The sequence below is a fragment of the Olea europaea genome, chromosome 4 (assembly GCF_002742605.1).
Source record: "Olea europaea var. sylvestris chromosome 4, O_europaea_v1, whole genome shotgun sequence".
NCBI classification, from domain to species: Eukaryota; Viridiplantae; Streptophyta; class Magnoliopsida; order Lamiales; family Oleaceae; genus Olea; species Olea europaea.
The window spans coordinates 4,648,072-4,661,669 of record NC_036240.1 but is presented as its reverse complement, the minus strand read 5'-3'; positions in this window follow the sequence as shown (position 1 = coordinate 4,661,669).

Sequence of the window (13,598 nt, the reverse complement as noted above, 5' to 3'; positions counted from 1 at the left end):
TCAAACGGGAGCTAAACAACAAATTTAGCCCCAATGTGAGTTCTATGAGTTCCATTTTACAAGAAAAATATGTTTTGAAATAGTAATTTAAATAAAAAATTGGAAAAAAATCTTAAGTTTATGTGTACAATTATTTTATTAAAGAATGTGCGATTGAAAATGAATTATAGAAAAAAATGGGGCTTGGATAGAAAATAAGATAACGAGTCAAGGGGCATGTCGCGTAAGTAGCTATCTGCATGAATAGTAAAGATGATGATGTGTGGTTTCATGGAAATGACGAATTGAAGTGGATACTGTTATATTATCAGGACAAATGGACGGGCATAGAGGAGTCATGGCTCACAATCTTTTAAAAAGAATAACATTTTTAATTCAAAAGTATTAAAAATAAAAAGGTAATTATTAAAATATTTTTGGAGATAGACTATACCAAATCAGAATAACTATCCTTCTTTTGACATAGTAAATCAATTTGAATCAGTATTTATGGGGCACAAATGAAAGAATTTATCTTGAGAAGTGAAAGAATCATAGAGAAATGGTCGAATCTTCTGACATTTAGAAAATACTATGAGATGCTCGAAAATGATCGAAGTAGTGAAATATGAGGATCAACAGGAGTAGGACATCCTAGTTACAGTTCACCCAAAGCATTGCTAGAGGCAATGGTCGAGGACGTCAAATTCATTAAAAGATTCACGTTATAGTTCATCAGATTTAGCTTAATCTCATATTTGTCCTTAAATTTCAAATAATACTGCACCCTCTAATTCTCTTTGCAGATAATCTAGTTTTCATCATTGCAATATAATTTAGTCTTAATAATAGGAATAAAATAATTTAGATACAAATAACATATTTCGAGCTAGTCGCCAACATTTATGATAAATTTGGTCTTAGATGTGATTTCACGATGGTATATTTTTATTTAAAGAGATTGAGAGCGAGATAAATTGTTTTTTAAGTTAAAAGCTCGGAGAAAACCATTTTACGTTATTCAAAATCAAGTCCATGGAATGCTTTTTTAGCCATATTAGGAATAAGAACGCTATAATTTACCCATTATCTCAAAAAATGATTGCTTGAAGTACTTTAATTTGATTATCAATAAAAATAAGGAGTTGAGAGAAGAGTACATGAAAGAAGTGGGTTAGTTGCTATAAATAAGTACTACAAAGAAGATGCCTATAAAGTTTAAAATAATAATAATGATAATAAAAGGATTAAAACATGTTTATGTATGATTGGTTAGAGCACTAATGCTTTTATGTAATTAAATACTTTGCCACTATAGGATTCTACGCAAAAGATAAAGTGAGTCCTACTTGTGAGAGAAGAATTCAAAAATGTTGGCTGAAATAGTTAAATAACGGTTAAAAATTGATTTTAATTGGCTTTTAAGCTATACCAAACAAACTCTTAATTAAGGATGATAATATTGAAAACTATTGTACGTAGATAATTTTAATATATTAGAATAGGGAGTAGCAAATAATATTATTACGTTAGATCTGTCAATAAATGTAGTTATGAATCACACAAAATATTTGTGCGCAATCGACCAAATTGATGTTTGATCACGTAAAATTCTGTCCAATTATCATCAGTTGGTTAGGAAGTCAGTGTTTGAAGAGATACAAGGTTGGGTTCTAAACTACCAAAGAAGGAAAATTGCCAACCATATAACTTAGAAATCTCATGCAAGTTTGTCTGTGTCCATATCTTCAAGTGTAGCTTTCACTTGCCAACAAACATATAACAAATGGCAGGTAACTTCTTCATCCACAACATTGTGTATAAAGTCACTGTCTCTCTGCAATTATTTGGATCTTGTAATTACAATACCACCGAAAAGAGGCAACCCCAATCAAAGCAATTATGGTGGTGTGTGTTGATTGGCAGTTACTATGCCACACTTTCGTTCGCAACCAATTGGAGATGTCAAAACATACCTAATGGGTAATTAGCACAAAACATCGTTACTTTTTAATATTATTGTGCAAAACTTTCTTACTTTTTCATTTTTTTGGCATTTTCACTCATATCTTCACATTTCATTGCAGAAATCATATTTTTCATCCAATTTCTCAATTAAAAAAAATGTAAAATGATAAATATGTCCTCTTATTTAAATAAAAAGAAAAGAAAAGAAAAATTAAATAATAAGAAATTGCAAGCATACTTCCAAACTCTTTTAAAAAGTGCGAATAAGTCCAAATAAAATATTAAAAGAGTAATTAACACAAACATCCTACCTTTCAATAATATTGTGCAAAAAGTTCTTACCTTTCATTTATAACATTTTCACTCATATTTTTACATTTCATTGCAAAAATCATCATTATTTGTTTTCCATTTTTTCAATTTAAAACTATAAAAGGACAAATCTACCATCCTATTTAAATAAACAAAAATAAAGAAAAGAAAAATAAAGAACAAATTGCAACTTATACTCCCAAATTTTCAAAAAGTACGAATAAATTTCAAATAAATAATTAAAAAAAACTATTTATAGTAAAGTCTAGAAATATGAAAAAAAAAAAATCTGATTTAAGAGTCCTAAAATAATAAACTTGCCAAAAATAAGAAATTGAGTCAAAATAGGATTCTCACGAGAAAATTGCAACTTTGGTCCCGACGTATACTATGCGGCCGACTTTGGCCTAACCCAGATCATATCATATGGCTCTTAATGTTTTCTATAGATGTTACATAGTGGGGGTACCTAGATACATTGCACCCTTGACAGAAACACTTATTTGAGTATAGAACTCTGGCTGGTTTCTATGAAAATTGATGATAATTTTATTGAGTATTCAAAGAAACACTATAAGAAAAATGACATTTTGTAACATTGAAAAGGCAAAATTCATTAATTACTTGATTGAATATTGTTAAAGGAGTCTATCGCAACATTTGAATAAATAAATGTTGCCATTAGTTAAAATAATTGACTTTTGATAATATTTTTTAAATGAATGTTGCTAATATTGCATTTTGCAGCATTTTTTTGAATGTTACAAAATGTTTCATTTTTTGCAAGGTTGTTAAAATCTAAATTTGTAACAACGTTCAGTGTCAATTGCCGAAACTCTTAATATATAGCATTTTGCAACGTTTATTGACTATTGCAAAAAGCTTGCAACATATTTTAAATGTTGCGAAAAGATTTATTTTTTGCAATGTTTTTTGAACGTTGTTAAAATTTGGTTCAATATCAACGTTTAGTACATGTTGCTGAAACTCTTAATATATAACATTTTGCAACATTCATTAATTGAAGCGAAATAGATTTTCTTTTTGCAATGGTAAGTAAACATTTATTTACCATTGCAAAAAGTGAATCCACTCAATTTCTACATTTAATATTCGTCTGTTTATTAATATAATTGATGTTAATATTAAAAATAATGGATTATATTAAAAATAACGGATTAAAAATGTGTTTTTCTAGGCCTGTGGAAGATTTTATTGCAGGCAATGTGTAAACCAATAGCAGGGGTGAAGCTAGGATTCTCGTTCAATGCGGGGCAAAATTTTGTCCACGCCGAAAGTCAAGTTTTTAGTCATGGATGTAATGATGAACAAAATATAAAACAATATTAGGACAATACTAAAAATAACATAATTTATATATTACACTTGTTCTTTCCGAATTTTCATGCTTTGATTTCGTTGCACAATAACTTTATTATCGAGATCAGCATTAGCATTTAAGCAACATGAAATGGAATCAAGCTTCAGTCACAGAGTAAGCAAATTCACAGACACAGCCACGGAGTACATTGAGACTTGAATAGGCAGTATGCTTCAGGAATAATCGAATCAGGCTTGAGGGCTTCACAGGCATGAGACTTCTAGGCCTAATTTCAAGAGCCTTCAAAAGCAATTCAATAGCAATTCACGACTTCAAGCAATTCAAACATAGTGAAGCCCTCATCTGACATGGTAACTCTAAAGTTATCCCTCCTTATTTTAAAAGAGAGAATGTGAGGTTTACTGTTCATTTTTGTGACATAGGTTTTCACATGAAGCTGATTTGACACTGGTTTGACAACAGTAAATTATTCCATTCAATCACATTGTAGCATTTTTTTCACACGTCATTTCATCGTTTTCACACGCCATTTCACTACAATATTACCTCCACTATAATAATTCTCCATTTTTACACATTACTTCACTTCATCAAATCCAATACTATACTATATAATAAAGAAACGAAACTAAATATAAAGTTTATTAAAAAAAATGGAATTGTGGGCAAAAATTAAAAAAATATATATTATAAAGTTTTTAAATTGAATTGAAATAATTAAAATTAAAAATAAATATTATTTAATTAAAATTTAATAAATGACGTTATGATAATAAAGAATGTGTAAATATTATTTAATTAAACAAAATTAAACAAATAAAATAAAATAAAGTTACAAAAATTAAACAAAGAATATATAAATATTATTTAATTAAAATAAAAAAAATGAAATTTTATCATAAAGAAAAAAAAGAATTAAAAAGAATTTTATATCGAAAAAATATATTTATATTATGAACAAAACAAACTTTAAAAAATGAGGACAGAAAATTCTCTCTGTAGACGGAGAGAATCTCTCCATCTATAGAGAGATTGTCTCTCCTTTTGAAAGGAGAGGAGGAGAGTTTTTACTCATTTCTCTCCTTCCAAAATGAGAGAAACTCTCCGCTCTCCTTTCACGGAGAGATCTCTTCCATGGAAGAAATTTTTTCCTTATTTATTTATTTTATAATTTATTTTGTTCATATTATAAATATTTTTTTATTTAAATTTTTTATGAATTATTTTCTGAAAATGTGAGATTTACTGTTCATTTTTGTCATATTGGTTTTCACATCGAACTGGTTTGGTCATTTGAATCTGACATACAATACTCTTTCTTCATGTTCTCAGGCTATCAACTATCAACTATATCTTATAATTTTATTAGTAATAATATTTTGTATACTGTAGCTTTTTTTTTAATTGGTGGAGACGTCGTTTTCCATTTTACCTGCCTCTTACATGCTTTGAATCTGACATACAGTACTCTTTCTCATTTTCTCACACTATCAATTATCGATCATATCCTATAATTTTATCAATAATAATATTTTTTTAAATAATGTTTTACATAAAAGTTATTCCTTATTTCTAAAATGTAAAAAGTTACTTATAACTAAAAAGATCACTTCAAATTATTTAAAAGTAAAACGAACTTATAATTGTAAAAGTTACTTATATATTTAGTTTAACAAGTACTTCAAGTAAAAAAATTAAATATTAACTTAAAATTTTTTAAGTATAAATATTTAGATATATTTAGTTTTTTAAATTAAATATTAATAAAAATATTACACTATCTAGGATGTAAAAAGTTACTTATAAGTATAACAAGTACTTCAAGTTATTTAAAAGTAATAAAAAACTTATAATTATAAAAGCTACTTATAGATAAAAAAAATATTAACTTTAACATTTTTAAGTAAATATTTAAATATATTTAAAATTTTAAAATATTAATAAAAAAATTACTATAAATAAATATTTAAAAAAAAACTAATATAAACTCTTTCTCACTCCATGCATGGAATTCCATGGTGATGACACTCCAACATGCACTCCGTGCACATAGAAAAAAAAAATTCGCGTTTTTTTATTTTTTTATTTTCTCGCTTCTCGGAGAATTTTTTTCGTTTTTATTTTTCTCATCACGCAACTTTACAGGACGCAAGACCCAAATCTAATATCTTTCATCTCTCTCTTTCTCTCATGCCACAATCACATTTCATGCTGCCTCTCCTACTTTTTTGGCCAAATCTTCGATAATGAGCAAGCGATCGAAGTCGACGTTTTTCTTCTTGATGGCCACACCTGATTAGTCTTTTTCTGTGATCTAAGAAATTTTTTAACCCCTATTTTTTCAATTTCTTTGAATTTTAGGATTTTTTTTTTATAATTTTGACAGGATAGGTTTATCTTTACAATTTGGTGCTTTTAAGTGTAATTGTGTATATTTTCATATGTTTGAAGTTGATTTCCTAAACTTGTTCTTTTTGGGAAACGAACAGTGATATTCAAAGAATTCAGTCTTAATGGTGTTAGCAAAGCTAGAGTTCAGTTTAGCATTCACTCGAGCCTCGTATCTATGAATGGTCGAGTCATCTGTAAGGTGACTTATTTTTTCTTCGTCTTTACTGTTTTGAAGATATAAAAATCTGATTTTATTGCTGAGTCTTTTTAAATATCAAACAATATTCTTTTCTCCTTGTTTGTCTACCCCATAACCTATGCACTTCGGAGCTAAAGTTTGTATCATATTCACATAATGGGTCAAAGTGTCAGGCTTTCTAGTTATTGCCTCCATCTGTGTTGTCATAGCTATCATTGCATCCACATTATATGTGCCAGTTGTTTTCCTCTGGACTTCCCTGCTGCTCGGTCACATCGATTGATTTTCTACAATTTGCTCAAAAAGGTCCAAGGCATTATTCAACAAAATATCCAATATCGACCTTCCTGCGGAGGCATCGGCGATGTTGCAAAATTCAGGTCTCAAGCCGGAATAGAATATGCAGATCTTTGATTCTTTAGTGATGTTCAAAGTGGGGCACTTCCTGAAATAATCTTTGAATCTTTTCCACGCTTCTGGATAGGTCTCAAGGTCATTTTGCTTAAAAGTATGTATTTCATTTCTAGTATGATGGACTCGAAACGGCGAAAAAAATTCAACGTGAACTTTTGCACCGTGTCGTTCCATAAAACAATATTCCCCGTAATTAGAGAATTTAATCATTCTCGCGCACCCTCCTTTAATGTGTGAGGAAATAGGCGCAGTTGAAAAGCATCCACAGACATTCCTTCGTGGCTGATCAAATTGCAGAGCATCAAGAAGGCCTTAATATGTTCACGAGGATTTTCGATTGATTTGCTAAAGAACCTGATATCTTGATGATTCTGGAATAAGTTGATAACGTCAAGTCTAATATGGAAATTGACCTGTCCAAAAGGTATATGATAGCCAATTGCATAGGAGCTAGCACAGAATTTATGTAATCCTTCACTAGAACTTCTTCTTGATTTGCTGCTGCCCTTGGTTGATCTGGCTAGGATAATGGTAAATGATTTTGAACTTGATTCGGATGTTGATTTTCTATCATTTCTCTCGATTGTCTCTGTTCTCTTCTTAGCTGTCTAAAAGTTCTTTCAATTTCGGGATCTATTGGAAGAAGCTTGATCTCGTCAAAATTTTGCATAAACTATGATTCCCTGAAAAGAGTAAAGCAAGAGACTTAGATAGTTCAATAAATAGCCTAAAACAACTAAAGTAAAGAAAAGAAAGAAAAGGAAAAGAATATACTTCAAATCTAAAATTAACTAATAAACACAAATTAAATAAATTATTCTTCGGCAACACCGCCAAAATTTGTTTGTGCAAAACTCGCAAGCGTACGAAATCGTTGACAAGTAATAGATTCGATGAGTTAAGGCTATCGCCCCACGAGGAATAAAATTTAATTAAGTGTACGAGTGTTTAATTAGATTCAAAGTAAACAAATAAAAGTGTTTTGTGATTTTAATTAATCTAATTTAATCTATGAAAGCCAGTAAAATGCGAATTTAACAAATATATGGGAAGAGTATATTGGATTACAAATCCACATATTATTATCTATTCAAATTCTCAACAACTTAGCTAGTTATGTTCTTGCATTCTCGACAATTGATAATTCTATTGTAATTAATTTTCTTTTTCAAGACAAATTAAATCTATCATATTCACGACCCGAGTCTATTCGTAGTTCGAATTCAGATGAATAAAACGCATTCAATTTCACAATTATCTCACACGTAATAAATTTTATTCCTAAAATTTATTGCACACATGTTAATCAAGCAATGTTCTAAACCTATTGAGAGCCTCCCAACACCACAACAAACCACTATATATTTAATTGGTGATCAGGCAATCAAATAATAAAATTAAACATACAAGATTAATAAAATATTACAAAAATTTAACTAAACCACGTGTCTCGAATAAAAAATAAATAATAAAGGGTTTCATCTTCATCCAATACTTAAGAGAAATTAGCCTAACATAATGTTGAAATCAAAGACATAAAAGAGGAAGGACATCACCAATAAATTGATGGAACGTGATTAATTCCAATTATGCTCTAGTCGTTTTCTACATGTATCTTTGTAGCTATGTGATTCCGTCTTTCTCGTTTTATTCTAATAAGCAACAACCTTTTTGTTCCGTCTAATTTCCCACTTTGCGGCCACCGAAGTTCTTGATCGACCAGCCTCTCTCTTCCGTAATCAGCCACCAAAGTGTGTAAAATAATTCTGCTTCCTCAATTTTTCCAGCTGCTTATGTGTTTGTGTGTCCAAAAGCCGAGTGTTGTATATATAATTCCTGCCCAATTTAACTCCCCAATCAGCTGCTGAATTCCTCCTTTTTTGTGCTTTTTGTCTATTAACTCCCCAGCCAGCCTCTCTGCCCAATTAGCGTGTGAATCAAATTCCAAAGTGCCGTGTGATGTGTATATGTATATAAAATTCAGCAGCCAGCCCTATTTTATTTACAAAAGCACTCCACTTCTCTCTCCTTTTCTTTCTTGCCGGCAGCCAATTTGTATCTCCGTAAAACGAGAATTCCAGCATGATAGCCTTTTTCTTACACTTAAGAGGCCCACTTTGTATATCATTACATTTAAAATTCCCACAAGCAGCCCACTTGAATTTGTGTGTCAATAAAGGTCCAATTCAGCTCCAACTGAAGCCCAATTAATCAATTATTTTTCTCCAAGTCCTCAACTTTCAAAGTATGAAATTTGATCTCCAAATTTTGCATCAAATAGTCAATTAATCCTTCATCTTTTTCCAATTGCTTCAAACGAGTCCAACACTAAAAACAAAATAAAATTAACCCAAGTTAAATCAAAATTAATAAATTAACGACATAAACGTTTACTAATGCAACTTAAATAAGTGCACAAATTACACTTATTAGTACTGATTAATTTTCTTTTGATTCAACTATTTTCTGCAAGGCACATTTTGGAATCACATAAAGTTCACTTCCTCCTATTCAATCCAACAAACAAAGGGACAGTTCTAACATGCATAAATCTAGCTGATGAACTACATCAAGTGAGCAAAGGCGCATCAGAGGTAAAATTCCCAAAGTTTGTCATTATTCTTATGCTTATGCCATAAATTTCTTGTTGATAAATGTTCTCCAACTATACAAAAGATAGTTGATGGTCCCATTTACCCGAACTAAATACATCATCCTCTACGTAATAAATCAAGTACTCAAACTTCACTGTCTTTTAGAAGAAAATAATGTTTTCACTCAATAGATTACTTTGAACAATTGTAAAAGAGCGCATATGTGTTTCATAGGCTATAAAAATGTACTTTTAACTAATTTTGTTTCCAATAAAAGTTTTGCTAAGACTCTTTGAAGAGTTGGAGTTCCAGTTGAATTAGTTTTATATGAAGGCAAAACCTACACTGGTGTTCCTTCAAGGTACCTGATTGTTCCATATGCGTCTATTCTTCCTTTTGTGTCTTTCTTGTTTTGCTTGTAAATAGCACAACTATAGAATCAATCTAAGATGCTTTAATTTACTGAAATCTTTTCCACTTCTCATGGTTGAAGTATTGGTTCTTCTTTACAATTTATATTGTAAGGTTAATATTGTTTTATTATGTATATCTCCTATTCCATTTCAAAAGTAGGACCATGCATTTTTCATTTTGCCATACACTAATATTATCTTAAGAAAAAACAGAGCCCGTGCATTGCACGGACATGAGACTAGTCCTTCAAAAAGAACAAAAATAGCAGAAAAATGATATTATTCATGTCAGATAGGAGACAATTATTATTTTCATGCTCCCAAATTAGTACCAAAAAAGAAAAAAAAAGGCCACTAACCTCTATAATCGTCAAATTTGAAAATTTGAATTGAGAGAAATGTAGGAGATGGCAATAGAAAATTTTAATGATATATATATATATATTCACATGGAGAAAAAGATGGAAGAGTTGGATTGGCTATGTTCTCATATATATATATATATATATGAGAACATAGCCAATCCAACTCTTCCATCTTTTTCTCCATATGTATTCACATTACATCGGAGGTTGGCCCGGTGGAAACGTGGAATCATCCTAGAGCAGTAGATCGAGAACAATGTCAGACGTCGACGGATACGGGAGGAGTGGAACTGTGGAAGAATGAATGCATTGTTCATACAGTCACCTAGAGTTAGATTTCTTGGATGTTTTAAAGAACAAATGCCTGAAGAAGGTTTGTTACGAGTGAATTTCAGCCGGTTCATTGTATTGATCAGCTTCGAGCAAGCTCATCTTGTTGGTAGAGCTGCTATTTTCCTCATTCTACTTCTGCTCTGCCCCAGGTTTAAGTTCGAATCATGCTATTCATTGTGGAGTTTGGCCAACAACTTAGGCTCTCTTTGCATCCAACTTCTTTTGGTGGTTGTTATTGTTATTGCCCAGCAAGTTCTTAGAACCCAGCTCAATGACTTGGTCGTGTATTCAGCTGGCCTACTTGCGTCTAGATTGCAGCATGAATTTTACATTGATATATTGTATTAAACCGTACTCAATAATTATGTTTGTCGAATCTATGAAAAACATGGTTATATATATATGGATTTTTGTTTTGTAATTACTATAGGTGTGCTGGGAATCAAATAAATGAACAATTTTTTTTTTTAAAAAAAATTAAAGTTTACATGCACGCCGTAAAAAAAATTCAAACGTTTACGAGGTTCAATTGTACGCCGTAAAAAAAGGGACCTTTTACGGCGTGCAAGAGAATGCCGTAAAAAGTATTTTAAGGCGTTCAACACGTTCATTGACGGCATACATTGCACGTCGTAAAAAGTGAACACTTTTTACGACATTGCTTTATACGGTGTGCGGTCGCACGCTGTAAAAGTATATTTTGTTGTAGTGGAATGAGACAATGAGTTGAAAATTGGGTTGGAAAATTGACGTATTGGGCATTTGTTAGGCTTCTTCACTTTTTGGTTTTGGGCATTGCCAATGCGTGGGCTTTAGCTTTTTAAAAAAAAGGGCTGTGCCCAGAAGTTCAGTGCGGGCATATGCCCACACTAGACATGAATGGGCTCCGCCCCCTGTCTAAATTAACCTAAATTTTTATCATAGCTCAATGTAAGATTCACCACTTAGGTTAAGGGTCAAAGACTAATACCATACAAAAATCATAACTTCAATGATCAAATGCATCATAATAAGAGAACATTTTCGAACTATTAAAGCAAATGCAATGGCAATATAAATAGTAAGTAATGCATGAATCATATTGGTCAACTATGTAAAATGAAGTTCGAGGTATTACATGATTTTTCTCGTAAATTATTTTATCTTAAAGGGAGTCAAACAGGTGCTTAATATTTTATGAATCAAGAAAACAAGTCAAATAAGTGCTTAATAGTTTATGAATCAAGAAACCTAAGGCCCAATCATCAAGCAGTTAAATTTCTTTTATATACCTCCATGATTCATAGAGAATTTCTCTCAAGTGAAGAAAAATTGAAGACATCATGAAACCAGAATCTCCGATTTGTTGAACTTTTTAATGACATATCTACAACCGGGGACGGATCCAAGATCGGACTACAAGTTGACTAATGTGTAAATAAAAAAAAAAAATTACATAGAAAAAGTATTTTTGCACTAAAAATTTAAATGGGCTGTGCTACAACTCTGCCCAGCCCCCTATATGCGTCCCTATTTGCAATAGTTTGTCTTCATGCCTTAAAAGGTTAAACCCTAATCTTAAGGGTCCCCCACCACCCCTGCTCTGGAGAATCGTGAGGGAGGTAAATCGCAGGTTATGCTTCCAACGGTACAGGGTGGAAGGCTGCTTGTACACTTGCACTTACCCAAGAGCCAAATCCATATTTCAGGATTCGAACCCTTGACGCAGCAGCCTCAAGCAAAGTTGGATTTCTCCACTCTCCCCTTTTACTACTTAGAGATGTGCCCAGAGGGCTAGTTTGTCTTCATGCCTTGATAGCACATATGGAGGATTACAAAGTCTTGGAGGGAAAAAAAAAAGAGAGAGAGAGAGAGAGAGACAGAATAAGTTAATAATCTCATTTACTATATTGTCAATTCCTATGTATGAAACATGCACTCACAGTCTAACCTGCAGCATACGGAAGGAACAAATGCTGTCCATTGACTCAAGTCTCAACCCAGGAAAGCCATCCCTGACACTAATGTAAAGTCGGCTACATAGATCTTCGTTCTTTAAAAGATTCTATGAACGGTTATCTCCAAGTACTCCACAAAGATTTGGATTATTGTTATTTATCCCATGCCATGTAACTTTAGAACAATCTATTCCTATGATGTTATAGTCCTATCGTTTCTACTGGCAAAAGCCAAGTCAATTCCGATGATGACAGTAAAGTCTCTATCAGGTGTAGTTCTTCATTTGCTAAATGCTATAAGGAGAATAAGAGCATCAACAGCCTATGAAACTAATCACAGGAATACCGTGATCAATGTTTTCTGCCCTTGATATTTCTCTTGACGGGGCAGGCAAAATTTATAGCTCATAAAAACTTCCTCGGTGGTGTAAATTAGATTTTGTGGGTCTTTATGGTTTACCCACCTTTGCTTCTCGGGCGACGAGGTCTGTTTTTGCATTTTAATATGTCCAGGGAAAAACTTGAGGAGGATCTTGCCCCAACGCAACAAGGAAAGTTGATCGATGCTCATATTATGTAAGCCGCTGTACTTCATCATGATCAACAAGTAGAATATGAAGTTTGCGTTCTGCGAGCTGACGATTTGGATAAAGGACTGCAATCTCTAGAGCAAAAGCGCGATATTCTTGAGATGAAAGTTAAAGAGGTTGAGAAGGAAAAAACGAAATTAACATATTTAGCCGAGGGGGCTCAAGTATATGCTGCTAAGGAGGCTACTTTGCTAGCCAATATTAGGAGGACTTTCAAAGATTTACATCAGGCTAAAAAGGATCATCATGCCTTCGTTGAGAAGTCATATAGTAAAATTTCCAAACTTTGTAAGGAAGTTCGGATGACAAGGGCAGAAGAATACTTTGCAGCCAAAGAGCTTGAGAAAGCGATGAATGATTTGGATATGCTTCGAAAGCAAGTGGAGAGTAGTGAAACAAAATGCAGGAGGAGGGATAATAAGATACTTGACATTATCAGTTCCTTCAGTTTTCCCACTTTTGTAATGGAACCTTTTGAACTGGTTTGCATAGAATCGTTTGTTAGCTTATTTTATTTACTGCTGGTTTTTCTATTTATTCAAAGTCGTGCTTTTCATTTCGATCGATATTCTAAGCATTTTAATGAGTAATTTTTTACCCTCATAACGATTTCGCGAAATGCTTATGTTACGCCTATTCCAATGAGGCTCTAAGTTTTGTCAATCCTAACTTTCAAGTTCACGCATTAAATAAATATTCATACACGAAGGAATTATTGTTATGCCTCTTCCAATGAGACTCTAAGCATTAACAAATGGCAG